At 39.5% G+C, this 14,469-nt stretch overlaps 1 protein-coding gene across 2 annotated transcripts in view; it reads left to right on the top strand.

Moving 5' to 3' along the window:
* GOLM1 (golgi membrane protein 1) overlaps positions 1 to 14,469 on the top strand; it is a 1,295,551-nt gene that overhangs the window by 22,140 nt on the left and 1,258,942 nt on the right. The window lies entirely within an intron of this gene.

Genomic DNA, 14,469 nt, shown 5'->3' with positions numbered 1-14,469 from the left:
GGAATCCAGCTCCGGCAAAAATTGGCTGTACCCAGGAAGGGCATAATTTCCTTCTTGGTAGTGGGTTTTGGTGCTTGCAAAATTGCTATTTTTCTGTCCTCATCTAATGTTCTACCTTCCTTGGATATTGCATATCCCAGGTATTTGACTTGTTTTTTCCAAATCTGCAGGTTACTTTTATTTACCTTATGTCCTTCAGCGGCTAAAAATCGTCGAAGTGCTATGGTATCTTCTCTACATTCCTGCTGGGTGGGGGCTGCCAGCAAGATGTCATCAACATAAAGTAAAATCTGACTACCTCTTGGTGGGTTAAATCCCGCCAAGTTGCTTGCCATTTCTTGTGAGAATATTGTTGGACTTTCACAATATCCCTTGGGTAGTTGCGTATATGTATACCTTTTCCCCTGAAATGTGAATGCAAACCGATACTGGCTATCAGGGTGCATCGGTATCGAAAAGAACGCATTGCTGATGTCTACCACAGAAAAATACTTCTGTTGAGGCAACAGGGTGTGTGGGTCTGGCACTGTAGGTGCTCTTGGTATTACTGCATCATTTACAGCTTGTAAATCTTGGACCATACGCCATTCTCCATTGGCCTTTTTAACTGGAAATAAGGGTGTGTTACATGGTGAATCGGGAGATTCTACTAGTATTCCTCCTTTAAGTAAGGCTGCTATAATAGGCTTTATCCCTGCCTCTGCATCTTTTCTTAAGGGATACTGTCTTTTTTGTGGTCTGAATGCTGACTTTGGTGTGATAGTAACTGGTCCCGCTGTATGAATGAGTCCTACATCTGATTTTCCTGTTGACCAGAGAGAGGGTCTCTGGTATATTTCGTAAGGCATTCTCTTCCTCCTCTAACAGGAGTGTCAATCGGTTGTCCTCGCTAGACTGCAAGTGCACAGCTGGGTTGGTCTGTATTTGTATTCCCTGTTCTGACAGTTCTAGCTCTGTCTGTTTCTCCCATCTCATGACCTTTTCTCCTAGGTCTGCCCATTCTATATTTCTGTTTTTTGTTAAGCTAACGTGTGGTAATCGATTAGATTTATAAAGTGCAAAGAACTCCTGGGGCAATGAACAGCTGGCTACACTGTTCCCTTCTGTGTCCCAGTACAGGTTACACAATACTGATCTGTTTGCATGATTCTTAAATAATTCTTTCTCTTATTCCTTATCAGGTCCTGGTGTGTTACAATAATACAGGGTACAGTGCAGCAGGTGTTGCTTATCAGTGTCATGGGAGGGGAACTTGCTGATGGCTACATTCATTAACTCTTTGGTCACAGTCCTTGGACCAGTTGTAACCCAAGTCCTGGCTGTACCAATAAAACATTTCACCCTCCGGTTGCACTGCAAAGGTATCAATTTGTCACTGTGCTTCCATACCCTGCATGGTTCGGACTACTGCTATACCAAATAGCTGCTTGAGGTCTCTGCCCAAGAGGTTCACTGGGCATTTTGCAGAAACAACAATTTTGCTTTTCTGAGTCAGTCCTGAAACTGGATCAGTTATTGCAATGTTACGGGAGAGAGGCTCCCGATACAGCTGTCCATTAGCTGCTTTGACCAGTATGTAATCAGGTGACTCTGTGTTTTCTGGCAGTTTGGAGGGATGTATCAGTGTTCGTGATGCCCCTCAGTCACCTAAGAATTTGACTTCCCTCCCTTCTACCAAGAGTGTAACTTCTGGTTTCATGTCTGCTAAATAGAGCTCCAAGCTCAATAACGCTAGGTCCAATATTTAATTTTCTTCATTGTCACTAACTTCCTACACTTCCTCTACTCCCTCTATCACATTCTCATTTGTCCTTTCTTCGCTACCCCCTTCTAGTGATTCCTGACTACCATATAGTCAGTCCTCACCCTCCTTGTCTTCCGAGTCCTCGCCCTCCTTGTCTTCCGTTGTTGCCTTCTTGTTTTTCTTGCAATCCCTTACCAAATGTCCCTTTTTACTGCATTTGAAACATTCTCCCCTTTTCTTTTGCCCTTCAAAGTCCTCTGATCGTTGATCAGATTGTTTGTTTCCCTATGCATTTTTCTTGCCCTTTTCCCCGGACTGTACTACATAAACTTCTGCTCCATCTTCTACAGAAAATACTTGAGCTTTCTTTTTTTTTTTTTTTTTTTTTGCCATTAAAATGCCTTTCGGCATTTCTAGCATATTCAAGTAATGATTGTAACCTGCTTGTATGATGGTCTACCATATGTTTTGTAATAAAACTGCTTATAGGTGCAATACTGCCCTTTAAAAATGCATTCTTTAACTGCTGTTCCTATGGGGAATCTTGTGTTTGATCTTCATGAACCTGCATTCCACAGTGGTTAAAAACACTCTAATAATCTGGCATAGTACCGGTCAATTGTTTCACCTTCTTGTTGGATGCATTGATTAATGCAAGTCCAGTCTGCCCTAGGTTTCCATTTTTCAGAGATGCGGTCTGTAAGAACTTTTACTCTGGTGTCTAATTCTGTGCTGCTATGTGGGAGGGGTCTTTGTGCAGCATCACAGGGATTCCAGTTCCCACTAATCATGTACCAATCCGGCCCTACAATCTGTCTAACTACTTTTTCTATCTCTTCTCCGTTTAAGTTATAACTCAGCCTCATTCCTTGTAAATCTTCTGAGAATTTTATAAAATTAACCTTTGGATGGGGAATTCCCTCAGTGGCTTTCTGGATGTCTTCCGGAGTCCAAGGTCTGTACACTAAAATAGTTGGGTCCTGATTGTCTTGACCTGCCTGAGGATTGGGCACTTCTATAAGTGGGCATATTTCTTCTTCTTCACTTATAGATTGTGAATTCTTAACCATTTGCCATAACTTGATGCCTTCATCTGAGTTACCTGCCTTTGTTCGGGACCTGGTCCCGATGGGATCTCTAATTTAAGTCTGTTTTAGTTTCATAATATCTCTATCTTCAGTGACTACAGGATATCGTGGGGGTGGACTAACCTGTTCACTTGCTTCATATTCTGGTAAGGGAGGCGGAGGTGCTGATGCAAGTTATTGTTCTCCTTCTCTAAAAACATTGCTTTTGAATTTTTGTTCTTTTGTTCCCGACGGTTTACTTCCTCAAGCCACCTGTGTGCCTGAGGAAGTCCTAATCGACGTTGCTTTTTCACCCGACCTTTGGAATCGGTTTTGAGCTGAGGATTTTTCTAATTTTCCGTTGAATTCGTATTTATTACCCCATTTTGAATAATATCTAATATTGTCGGCGCGCTGTGACTGCATATATTTTGCGTCTTCTGTTAAAAGCGGATTTTAGGGTATTTTTGTGCAATTATTACCCATTTTGTTCTACCCTTTGATCGTTATGTAACTTCTCAAATTTTTAATGTGGTACCACAGATTTTGTTAAAGTCTCTTCAGAATGAATGCCTACTTATTCTGTTTCTCCTGATCTATGACAAGACAGTAATCTTTTTTTGTCCCTGACTTGTAAGAAAAATACAGTCTGACAAAAACAATACACATCTAGTCCCTGATCTAAAACAGAAAACAGAAAAAAGTAGATTCACCTTACCTGAGCCCACATGATTGATCACCAGTTTGCGGAGACCCATCCTTCAGTCACAGATCAGAAAGTGGCTGGCCTCTTTTGAACAACAATTCAGTCGGAGGACTTTCCGTATAAGAAGAACCGATTTGGTTTCTTCCCCTTACGGTTTCAACCACCTGGCCGTCTGATCCGTGGTGAAGAGAGGGTTCCAGTCTGAAGGATCAATCTGTCAAAGGAAAAAAACTTCAAAGACCAATTCACATTAGGTTCAAGCAAGGCAACCTTTATTACTTGCAGCAGGGAGACAAAGCATGTAGGAACAAGGTTTGTCTGAATTACTAGTGATTAGTATGTTATTCTTGTACAGTTCTCTTCCTGTCACACAGAAAATGTTACTATTTTCTATTGATGACGTAGTTAGACACAGCTTTCTGTATGTTCTACAGAAAATGTTACTAGCCTTATTGCTGACTAAGTTAGATTATCTGCTGTTTTGCAAAACATTTTGAGAAAAAAAACCTGGCCTTGGGCTTATTTTAGCCCATTTTAACTTTTCAATTCTTCAATTGTACTGTTCTAATACATGTGTTACAGTTTGTCTAGATTCAAGGTACATTTCTAGCTTTGGTACAAGTAATGCTGACTATGGTTTATACTTTCAAGAATCTATTGTTTTCTTTATCAAAGCTTCTAGCAGCTACATACTTTCTCATAGCATAAGCAGAAATGAATATCTCTAAGTTTCATGACATTAGCAGAAATGAAATGCTTCTTAAGTTTCTAATAGCTCTGCAGATTCATGCAGTGTGAACAGAATAAATGTATTAACCCTTTTAAACCTCGATGCATATTTACTATTACACATTTTTCTAACAATGCTCTCCAGAATTGTATACATTACTTTTTCTCATTGTTAGAATGGGAACCCAGAACTGCCTGAGCAAAAAGGGAAATACTCTTAACAAGATTTGCATTTTCTACTGTTGCTTTCAACTGTATTTTTAGAATAAATTGTAATCTTTTATTTTACTTTAGAGTTTTTCTAAAAGATAACTATGATCAATATAATATTTTTTTTTACATTTACTTGTCCTGCTTTGTTGTCAACCTTGACAGTCTTCTCATTTCTGTAACTTGTAAATGGTTTAGTTAACTTGTTTAAATGGGTTACATTTTGTATGAGTATGAATTCTATTTTGTACTTTACTGTAATGTTTTTCATTTAGTTCTAGTCACGTTATGTTCCATGTTTTGTCTTGTACTGTTATTTTGCTCTTCTCAAGTCAGGTTGAGACTGAAAAAAATAATTTAAATTGAGTAGTCCGCCTGCCCAGTTGACAAAAAGTAGACAAATGGTAAATGGACTGGAGTGGATACACAATGCAGGTAGCAACTCCAGCAGTATCATTAGAGCCTCTGTGGTCGGAGATTTTTGTTGTTGACATGGTGTGCAGCAGGTTGTTGTGGTTGTGTCTTTAGGCTTTTCCCGGTTAGGGGTCGCCACAGTGGAACTCCAGTCCGCTAATGATTGGCAGTAGATTTTTACGTGCCGAATTGCCAGCTCTGACTCACAACCTTCAACGAAGGTATGCCCATTCACGCATATCTCCACACAGAAGATGCTGTAGCTGAGAATCGAACAGGACAACGTCTTACTGTGAGGCGACAACGCTATAACAGCACCACCACCGCAGTACAAACTGGAAATTGGTGACTGCTTGAGTAATATACATTGTGATACAGGCAAAAATGACCTTGGGTCTTCATGCATGAGATAAATCTTTTGTGGAGGCAGCCTGTTTCTATTTTTTAGCTACGAAGGACCGTCTAAATCTGTACCCTTGGTGCTTCTTTTCAAGTTGTCATGGTTAACTTGCTTCAGGGATAGGACCTGTCTTGTTTAAAACCAATATTGTTGTCTTAAATGAGCACATGGTTTTAATACAGACTGAAAATGGTTAGGTGAATGGCAAACATTCTGATATAAGTTAATGTTGGGAAGTGGATCGTGTCCTATATATTTTTTTTTTTTAATTTTGCAGAGAAGTTTCCCATTTCATAGCTGAAACATTTGTCATTGGTAATTGATTTTTTGGGATGCTAACTGAAACAACTGACCATTTTAGCTGCCTGAATACAACTCGAGTATAATTACAAAGATATCTAGGATGCAGTTATATTTTCTTCATGGAGCCTGGCATTTGATACAGTTAGACTGATGACATGAATTCCAGAGGCCTGTCAAACACCCTGGCTGAGAAAACAGATTGCATTTTTTTTCTAATTGGCCATCCTTCAATAATGTGTGAGCTTTTTTTTTTTCTCGCAAAACAAACTTTGCAACATACGACTCCGTGACTCCCCATATGTTTTGAGAGTTTTTTTCTGGACTGAATGTCCAATCTAACAGAATTTTGTTTGTTTTTATTTTATAACCAAGTAGTCCAAGGATCTATTTCACCCATGAACTGGCCCAATGGTAATACATACATACCAAAGTAGCAAAGTAGAAGAACAGTAATACATGGCTATTTTTATTTCGCAGAACTTTGGGAATGTGAAGAATATTTTGAAACGTACAGTACATTAAGGCAACACTGTAAGCTAAGAAAAAATAAAGATATTGGGTACATGAAGTATTTCAGTATAGCTTTGGCTTTTCAGAGGTTAATATTTGTCTTTTATATTCTACTTGTGTTCATGTTGCCAAGTTAAAAGTTTTATTCTGTTTAATTAGTAGCATGTTATGCTTATTAGAAAGATATAATAGCATTCTAGGTCAGTGGTGCTCACCATGTAACTCAGGGCTCCATGCAGCCCACCAGCCTCTCTTGCGCAGACATCTGCCTTCCTCTGATATAAAATGTTAAGGTAAGCAAGTTGCCATTTAGTAATGTTGTTGCTGCTGCTGCTGTTTTATATTGAGAATTTAAGAAACAACTTCAACCAAATAAGTAAAAAATAAATGTCAGCCAAAATGTCGAAGAAAAGCTTACTGTAGTTAAATGAGATATGAGAATAAAAGAACCAAGTTAAACAATGTGCTTTCTTACCAGTGAGGATTTGCTAAGCAATGAATATGAATGTAGCGTTTTGTGTTGGAGTGTACAACATGCATGCTGTGTGGCAAAACCATGTACACTAAGGCCTTGTGTGCACCATTACTCAGTGCAGTGTGTTGTTGTCCTTCCATGTACCCATTTTGTTGAAATGACGTCTTAAGATATGCAGACTTTTATTTTGATAAAACTCATTTGCTATCGTTTGTTCCTCCCCCTCCTTCTGTTCCCTTAAGCAGCACAAGTGACGTTTACATAGTATGTGCTAGTAGACACAAATGTCCCTGGCTTGTTGCACAAAATTACAATACTTTTTTCAATGTTTTTCAAATGCACATATTTTCTGTTCATATTGTGACTCTTCCTTAAGCCACTGGTTAAATCCAGGTACTGCTAGAGATTGTGCCTCTCCTCTCTTGTGCTCCTTAATGAGATGGTCTTCACTTATTTCATCATTCTATTTCTTTTTTGCTCAAATAATATATTTTCCAAATATAATATTTAACAATAAATCCTCATTCTATTTCTTATAGTAGCAGTAATTGGTTTGTTTTTCTTTCCATTTGAATATTTTTCTTTAAAAGTGATTTCCTTATTATCTTGAAGTCTTATGTCATTTTGTGGATTGTGGTGGTGCAGAGATTGGGTGATTATTGTAGTTTGTGGCCCACAGGCTAGTGTGAAAGGACCCATGTAGCCTCCTGATATGGACAATTTGGATACTGTGGTTGTAGGCTGTCCTTGAGGAAACTGACTTTTATGAAGGAATAAATAAGCATCATATGGAGCCAGTATCACTTTTAGACCCCTGAAGCAAAAGGGTGGCATAGACTGCAGATTCAGCATTCTGACCTTTTCATAAATTGGGTACAGTAATAATTGGATTCCACTTCCTTTTATGGGACCACAGAAGCTCAGAATAAAATACAATATTTGTTTTTCCTGTAAGGGAACTTCTGTGGATTGATTTTGCTAACCAGTATCTAGAAACTAAGAGGAGAACCTTTTGTATCTGGCACAAAGCAATAACAGGAATCTACTCTAGAATGGAGTTTGAAGTAACCTGCATTGTATAACCGGAGGAAACAAATTTCTTGCTTTTGTTGTCTAAAGTTACCTTGATCATTGACTTGAAAAACAAGACATTTTGCCTAAGGATGGAGTTTGGGAATGAGGTTCTAGAGTATTACATTTTGGGAGAACAAGTGAGTAAAATTTCTGTAGAAAGAGTTATGCTTTTGAAATTCTTTGAGAAAAGGAATTAGAAGTAATGCAACATACTGTATGTATGTGTGTTGTGCTTTTTTATTTTTGCCAAATAACAGTGGCATTTTTATTGGGTAGATTGAAGAAGACCTAGGGCAGCTTTGTAGAGGCCATCTGACTGTGAATTATTTCTGAAGCCGCTTACAGTAATGCCTTGCCTTGAGTATAAATTGTTTTGGAATCCAGACAGAAGATGCTAATAAGGAAGATTATAAAGCTTTCCTGACTTTTTTTGTTTGTTTTAAGGTAGCCACATGTGGTTTAATGACTTTCTTTAGTCTGAGTATAAAACAAATAATTTACCATTTTTTTAAGTGCATTTAGTAACATGAAGAATGAGAAAACAGCTGCATTTGCAGTTATCCGTTATCTATCAGTTTACTATCTTGCAAGTTAAGTTTTTGTTTTGCTTATGCAGGTCTGACAGGTCAGGCAGCAGCTTCTGCTGTGTAGCTGACCTGTTTGCAAAGTGGAAGAAACATAAACCTGTCCATATTTTGGAAGAGGGTACAAAAAGAAACATTTTTATTTCCTTTAGGAAAAAAAATCCATGTCAGCTGGATCAGCAGTGACCTTAATTTCTGTGTATATGTTTCCTTTTTTATTGCTTCTTGTTATTAAACGTTTCATAAATTCAAATAATATGTAACATTAAAACTTCTGTAAGTAAATAACTATGAAAACAAAATTTCTTAACAAAATCAGCTATTACAAAGGTGTCTACTAAACCATAACAATTTTGATAATTCACATTACTTACTTATCTATTTTTTCTAACAGATCTTTGAATTTCAACCAAGTGTTAGTGTCTTTATTGTAGCAAGTTCAAGTCGACTCTTTCAAAGTAGTAGACTCATTTTTCCAGTTTTTGGTAATGACCTTTCTTGCCATAGCCAATATGATCCATAGAAGAGGGTATTTTGTTCTAAGTAACACCTGTAGAAATTAATTGGCACATTAAATAGAGTTAATTCATATTATCCCAAAATGGCTTGAGCAATGTACACTCTCCAACATCCCAAGTTCTTTTTTTCCCCCCACATTATTCTGGAAATTTACATGACATAAAGTTGAAATTCTCTCCAATGGAGTGAGAGAGTAGCTTGTTTTGATATCGTATTCCTCACTTGGAGAATAATTATTAATTATTATTGGATGGCACAGTGATAGCATTGTCACCTCACAGCAAGAGGTTCTCCAGTTTGATTCTCGACTGAGGTGCCTTCTGTGCGGAGTGTGCATGTCTTCCCTGGGTCCGTGTGGGTTTCCCCCGGGTGCTTCTGTTTCTTCCTGTATTAGAAAGACATGCATCTGGAGTGTTTCTTCCTGGGCCTCCTCTGAAAATTGTCTTTGTTCCAAGTCGGACTTTCCCAGTTAACAAATGTTAAATTAATTTTTAGTCCTAGTAATTTTCTTTATAATGTGTTTTTGTATTTTTAACCATTTTGTATATATTAGTCAGAGAACCTTTTTCTATTAATCTCTTATATGCTAAGCTAATTAAAGATTCTATACATTAGGAACTGTGTTTTAGTGTTGATTGCATTAACTCAATCTTATGTTCTATTGATTGTCTGTAAATTTGTATATCTAGTCACACATGTATTGATACTATCCTGAGTGTAGGCTGTTGGAAATAATAAAACATCCATACTTTATATTCTGCATTTTTATATATAACATTTTTAAATATGCTTAACATTTCAGTAATATAATATTAGCTAATTGGTTTGTTTCTGCCTTCTGAGAAACAATGTTTTAATAACCAATGAAAGTTATTGCTTAATATTTTATTATGTTGTGCTATTAGGTTGTTAGATTTTAACCAATTTTTTTCTTGCATTTTCCACTTAGCAGTATAGTTAGAATGTAACCATAAAGTTATTGTTTTAATGGTTGACAATAAAAATAATATATTTCTAGAGCTGGTATGCCAATACCTCCTGCCAACTAATCTCTTATATGATGATCTAATACCAGTCCAGGTTTATTAGGAAAGCCGAGAAATTTCAGAATCAAATAGTTAAACTGTCTTATACAATTTTTAAAGGGAGTAAGAGATGTAGATTATTCTTCCAAAACTATTGTGTATATAATACAATAATTTTAATTAAAGACGGTCTCTCTTCCATTGTTTAAAAAAGTAGCGTATTTTATTTATTGATAAAGATGTTTTATATGTTTTCTGAGACTTTATAAATGTGAAATAGCCGGTAAATTGTCAGGGTTATGAGAAGAGGTATGAGGAGTAGCACTGTTGCGTCACACAAAAACTTTCTTCAGTTTAGTTTGTGGCTATGGTGCCTTTGCAGAGTCTGCATACCCTGTCCTGTCCTCTTTATGTTCTTGTTGTTTTTTTCCCAGGTATTCCCATTTCCTCCCATACCCTATATGGTTGTGATAAGGAGGGAGGGCTAGCAGTCTACTTCAGTTTCTTACTTGCCTTGACAGCCCTGTGGATTATGTTAGCTATTAACAGTGTAAGTATAGGAGTCAATTTTGGAATGGACATTATAGAAAGGATGAAAAGTGGTATTTTGGCATCTTTATAATTATCCAGTACAGTTAGAGTAACTAAAATATTACACATTTTAGATTTCAGTTAACGTTGCAAGCATGTGTTGATGTGTTAGTTGAAAAAGAGTCCTAGTTGTCATAATTTCTCATAAGCTATATAACTTAAATTTGAGTGTTGTGTATGTTTATTTTGTAAACAATGTGGTCTATGAAATAAATATTTGGGCCACATTCCACTGCTGTCCTGGTGGAGGAGAGGTAGAGTACAAATATCTCATTTCAGAAGGTATGACCTTCCTTAGACCCAGGCAATTACAGACCCGCAAGTCTGACTAGCCTCATATGAAACTTCTGTAACTAATCAATAAGGCTGTAAGTGGTCGTTCCTGTGATACAGGGTTTGATTCCCTCAGTCCTCATTTGCCTGATTTATTATAACCTTGACCAAGTAATTTTACCAGACATTGCTCCCTTGTCACCCCTGGAAAGGGACTGTGTCTCCAGTGGGGCCTACCTGGTTAAAATGAGCATTATTATTATTGTTACAGGTGTGCATCTCATTCTCTGGAATAAACTTCCCATCCATGTGAAGCAGATTTTTCACCTAACTGTATTAAAGCACAACCTGCACCAATGGATGGGAAAATGAAAATTATATGTTCATAGGTAGGTACTAGGCTATCTGCCTGAAGGCATATATAAGCCTAGACTGTTGGCTTTTGCCTCCCCCATAGAATAGTTCCCTGTACCTCTGTCCGGCAGAGCCACTGAAGGGATCCCCGAGGTAAACTTAGTTTCCCATCCACTTGTCAATGTTTCTTTTGAAGAGTGTTAGCGAGGAGCTCTGCCTAATCTAGATTGGGATCTTGTTCCAAAGCATGGGAAGTCTGTGGGACCAGAATCTATCCCTCCAGCACGTCCTATTTATTGTTGTGGTGAGGTTTAGATCCCTAGACCATGTAGCTCGAGGGGATAAGGTTTTCTTTAGGTGGAGCATGTCCATCATTTCTGGGTTGGACATGGCCTTGTATGTCAGGCAGAGATCACCTCTGAGTAGGCGGTATGCAACCGAGTACAGCTGGAGTTTCTTCAGTCGAGCTGCATAGGGCATCTGTTTGAGGCCATCCTCTTGGTGAGGTACTTCTGTGGTCGTTCCAGCTGTTGCAGGTGTCTTGTAAGGTGCATCTCAAATGGGCATTGTACTCTTATGATGGGTCTGAGTGACTGAGTAGAGGGGTTTGATCTGGATGCGATCCCTTTTGTGATTAGGTAAGCCACGTAGAAGGATTTTCTAACCATTTTGGCGACTTGATTATCAAAGGTGAGATTACTATCTACTTGGGTCCCCAGATCCCTTATTACGTCTTCCATATTTAGGGGACTACCACCTATGTGGTAGTTTGTGGGTACTTTGTTTTTTCCAAAGGGGATGATTATACACTTTTTGGCATTTAGCTTGAGGCCATGATTTTGACACCAGGTATCTGTCTCAGTGAGACCCTTTTGGAGGATGTCTGTGTCAGCCAGAGAGTCAGTTATAGCCCCTAGTTTGCAGTCGTCTGCGAACTTGGTCAATCATAGTCCTCCTGTGCTTGCCTGTACCGCCGAGAAGTCTATGCCGAACAGGAGGGGCCCTAGGACTGAGCCCTGAGGAACGCCACTTGTAACCGGTTTAGAGTTGGACCTAGCTCCCGCAACTAGGAACGCCACTTGTAACCGGTTTAGAGTCGGACCTAGCTCCCGCAACTCTCACCATGTGAGTTCTGTCCGTGAGCCAGTTGGCAACCCATCTTGTGACGTAGGGGTTTATGTTCTGGTTGGTGAGCTTGTCTGTAATACCAGAATGGGGAATGGTGTCGTAGGCCTTGGCGAGGTCTAGGTAGGCTGTGTGTACCACCTTTCCCTCGTCTATATCTTTGGCAATTGTCTCAAGGAAGTCCACCGGGTTTAGGAGGCATGATCTGCCCTTAACAAAACCGAACTGGGTAGGGTCCAGTGTTTGGAGGTTACCAATGTCTCTGTTAATGAGTTCCATGATGATGAGCTCCATAGCCTTGCAGACCAAGGTAGTCAGGCTTATAGGGTGATAGTTCCCGGGGTCTGTTGTGGCAACACCTTTGTGAAGTGGAATAACCGTTGCTGTGCGCCACTCTATGGGTACGTAGCCTGTGGAGAGGCCGAGTTTGAACAGTGTGTTTAGGTGAGGGGTTAGTTCATCTTTGATCTAGTGTAGGATGCAGCCTGGGACACCATCCGGTCCCATTGATACTGTGTTTTTGGCTTTGGGGAGGGCTGTTCTACATTCTTCTGGTATGGTTATGGGCCCTTTTGGGGGTGAGAGGGGGTGAAGTTTGCGCTGAACCTGTCTGTCAGGATGTTGGCGATTATCGGTTTGTTCAGTGTATTTTGTGCCATTCTGCAAATCCGAGCAAATCTGAGCATTGCCACTTAGATTCTTGACTTAGCTAAAGAATGCCTTGTGGTTATCTTTGGAGTCCTTGGCAATTTTTCTTTCAAAGCTCGCCTTGGATGATTTTATGAGGGATCGTAGTTTCTTGCCGATACTGATCAGGGATGTCTTCCCTTCTTGGGATTTTTTCTGTACTAGTTTCCTCCTTCTGTTGTATAGCTTGTTTATGGCAGGAGTCCACCAGACTGGTTTCCTTTTCTTGGAAGAGTGAGTCTTGGTTTTGCTTGGAATGCATGATCCAACTATTCTTGTAAGTGCCCGTAGAATGCATTAGTAAAGGATTTTGCAGCTTGGACAGCATTCTCCTTCAGCATGGGGGCTTTGAAACTTTCCACCTCGGTCTTAAGTAATGTGAAGTTTGCTTTTGAAAAGTTTTTCATGGTAGTTTTCTTGTCCGTGGGTGGGGGTGGAATGTGGATATCCAAAGTGATTTGTTTATGGTCCGATCTAACCATCGAGGGGTTGACCTCCGATGTGGAACACCGGTCGCTCATGTTGATGACCAGGTCCAATATGTAGTCACCTCTGGTGGGAGTGTTGACCAGTTGAACCAGGGCGTTTTGAGTGTATAAATTCTAGGACATGTTGGGCAAGGGAGTTAGTACTTGAGTAGTTCTCCCAGTTAATGTTTGGGTAATTGAAATCGTCCAATATTCGGGTGTTTGGTAGGACCTTTGTTTCCCAGCATTTCCAGAAACGTGGAATGGGGGTCCTGGGACATGGTGGGTGATCTGTAGCAAGCTACAATTTGAATTGCAGTTTTGCCCATTGTTAGTTGCACGTGGATGATCTCCGAAGCATCGTGCTGTGCCACTAACCTGGAGGTGGGGTATCCTTGATGAATATGGATACGCCCCCACTCTTTGTATTTCGGTTTGGGTTCTGTGGCTGAAATCTATGGTATGAGTTGTAGCCTGGTAGTGCTGGGGTGCTCTCTGGAGCCTTAAACCAGGTTTCTGTTACTGCACATACATCGATTTTTCTCCATACTGAGGAGTGCCTCGAGTGCGTGCATTTTGAGGTTTAGACTTCTGGCATTGAGTAGCATTACCCTCAGTTTTTTTGTTACCTGTGCTGTTTACAGCAGTGAGTTTGTCTTTTGAGCCTTGCCTAAAAAAAGGCACTATGGGGATGGCAAGAGCCTTGGCCAGTATTCGAAAGCCTAAGGGTGACTGGTGCAAGCCGTCTCTCTAGTGAAGCAACATGGCTTGTCGAGCATGTCATCCTAGGTGGACAGACACTGGATCTCCTTTGAATGAAATTCACTCCTGGTATGACACCTATGTCTCTGACAGAGATGGCGATTAAGTCATCCCTTAACTAACATACACTCCTTAAAATAACCTCTTAAGGCACAGTAACTTGTAGGATATATTTTGGGTTGCATGGCTAGGCTTATAAAGGCCTCGCTGGTCATTAACGTATTGTACATCTATGAACACTAGAGCCATTTCAGTTTGGATTTCTCAGTGACAGGTCATGCGTATTAAACCTGATGGATTTTATTGAAAAGGTCACTAAAGCAATGGATATGGGTAAACTGGTACAAACCGCAAACCTCGACCAGGCCAAAGCTTTTGACATATCCCCCACTTAGGCATTGTAGAAAAGCTAAATAAACTGGGGAAGAAAAAAAACCTGTCACCTGCTGG

This window comes from Protopterus annectens, chromosome 2.part0 (assembly GCF_019279795.1).
Source record: "Protopterus annectens isolate FY-2018-M chromosome 2.part0, PAN1.0, whole genome shotgun sequence".
Classification (NCBI taxonomy): domain Eukaryota; kingdom Metazoa; phylum Chordata; order Ceratodontiformes; family Protopteridae; genus Protopterus; species Protopterus annectens.
This window is presented reverse-complemented; position numbering and strand designations above follow the sequence as displayed.